We start from the raw sequence: 2469 nt of genomic DNA on the forward strand, positions 1-2469 counted from the left end.
ACCTTTTGCTAATTTCTCCTTATGCCATATCATATGGCCTACTGAACTCATTGATGTATAGAGTCACTGAAGCCTTGGAATGATCGATAAATAAAATAAATAGGAATATGGAACATCTTTCTTTTGCCGACATTATTTTCTCAAGTTTGGCTTAATTTGACGAGCATTGAAGGTGTGATAATAAACTTTTGTAGGATAACATACATCCATTGATATAACAATCAATTTTGAAGCTATGAGACCCAACTTGGATACTAATTTCTTCATTCAGTATAAATATGAGGGAATTATTTTTTCGTTGGATTAGTTTTCTTGAGAAGATCAATAAAGTCATTAAAACAATCACGAGAAATATTATACTCAATTTTAATACTTAGCATTCTCACTGCAATCGACAATTTTGAATGAGTATTCCAACCGTCCCAAATTAGTTTTTGAGCTACAGGTTGTAACTCAAAGAATTTTTTGGTTTCTGCATTTAGTGACTCTTCCACACTAGCCCTTAAATTAGGGCCTACTACATCAAAAAATAATTTCTTTATTCGATCTACTCATTTGATCTTCATCAAATGTTTCATAAACTATGGATAAACTGACATGAGTATCTTTGTGTGGCTTGTACTAGCCATATGATGTCCAAATCCAGTAGTCTGAAAGAAATCCCTATGATATAAATCAAGCTTCAAATCATCGGGCGTGAGGAATGCTTAATTTTTATACTTTGAATATGAATATCTAAACATTTTATAGAACTTAAAGGAAGGCAGTTGAGATGGAACTTGAATGAAAGTCTCAACTCACTATATAACTTCATCTGTCAATCCTCTTCGACCCGATAATATTGTGTTATACATCCAATATCTCTCTTCATGAATCTTCATTTGGACATTGAAGCAAACGTCCCCCTTCATAGTTATGAAAATAAATATTAGAAGATATGCAACCAAAATAAGTTTATGTACTATACTTTCGAACAAGTGTACTTTACTTGAATTGGAATGCATTGTAGGTTTCACAACCATCTCATATGATATTTATTGATTTAGAGAAAGCATATGATAAAGTTCCAAGAAAAGTGTTATGGAGAGATCTTAAAAAAAATGAGTTAATAATGCTTATATTCAAATCATTAAAGATATGTATGCATAAGCTATTACTTGTATTCAAACACAAGGTGGTTTGATCAAGTATTTTCCTATTTTGTTTGATTACATCAAGGATCAACCTTAATTCATGGATGCTCTCATTCAAACACGATGAGGATGCTTAGGTCTACCTCTACCTTTCTTAATATAAGTAAAATCTAATACCTCAACTTTCTTTATCGGGTCATCAGAAGGCCTCCATTTAATGTGACCAAACCATCTAAAGAGACTCTCTCTAATCTTATCTTCCATTGGAGCTACTCCAACCTTATCATGTAAATGCTTATTTCATATCCTATCTCTAAGGGTCAAGCCGCTCATCCTCCCAAGCAAAAGCAACTTCAAAATTTTATGGTGTTAAATGTTAGCCATTAAAAGTGAAGTATAATACTAAGTTAAGTGTTGCAAAGATGAGGATGCTTAGGTCTACCTCTAACTTTCTTAAAATAAGTTAAATCTAATACCTCAACTTTCTTTACCGGGTCATCAGAAGGCCTCCATTTAATGTGACCAAACCATATAAATCGACTCTCTCTAATCTTATCTTCCACTGGCTTATCATATATATGTTATTTTCGTATCCTATCTCTAAGGGTCAAGCCACTCATCCACCCAAGAAAAAATAACTTCAAAATTAAAAAAAAAATAGAAATAACTTTAACCCAATTCCTCTTGACATTATACAAAATAAAAAACAACTTCAAATTAAAAAAAATAAAAAAAAATACAAACCTCGAAGGCTGGTTTCGCGCACGAGCGGGGAGCGGGGAGAGATCTTCAGCCTTGTAGTGGGGGCAAGATCTTCGTTTGGAGGACCTTTTAGGCAGCTAGAGGGACCTCGTCAGAAGTCGGAGGGCGCATCTTGATCACGAGAGGGCGGAGGAGACGGGGGCGAGGGTCGCACAGGAGAGAGAGGAGCAGGCGATTAAATGAAATGAAAGGCTCGAGATGACTTATTCTAGGGATTTTTTCAGCAACTTTCCAGTGGTTTGGACCACCAGAAATAATTTACTTAACACCGGAGGTTTAAGATTCCGTTAACACGTTGTTTAGATTTAATGCTGGTAGGTTAACCAGTAATTTTTGGACTGTCGCTATTGCTAGAGGCTTTAATTTACATAACCGCTGGTCAGACCACCGATAAACACTAGCGGTCAAACTGCCAGTTTAGCCTTTATTATTACCAATGGTTGGAGAATCGCCAGTCCAGACCACCGATAATTAATAAATTTTTTATAGTGGTAGGGTTCATCTAAAGAGTACATCAGGAACTTATTAATTCATAAGAAATTTCTTAGTTTCTTGGTCCAGTAGGAAATAGAAT

This window comes from Dendrobium catenatum, unplaced genomic scaffold (genome assembly GCF_001605985.2).
Source record: "Dendrobium catenatum unplaced genomic scaffold, ASM160598v2 fragScaff_scaffold_86, whole genome shotgun sequence".
In the NCBI taxonomy this organism is placed as follows: Eukaryota; Viridiplantae; Streptophyta; class Magnoliopsida; order Asparagales; family Orchidaceae; genus Dendrobium; species Dendrobium catenatum.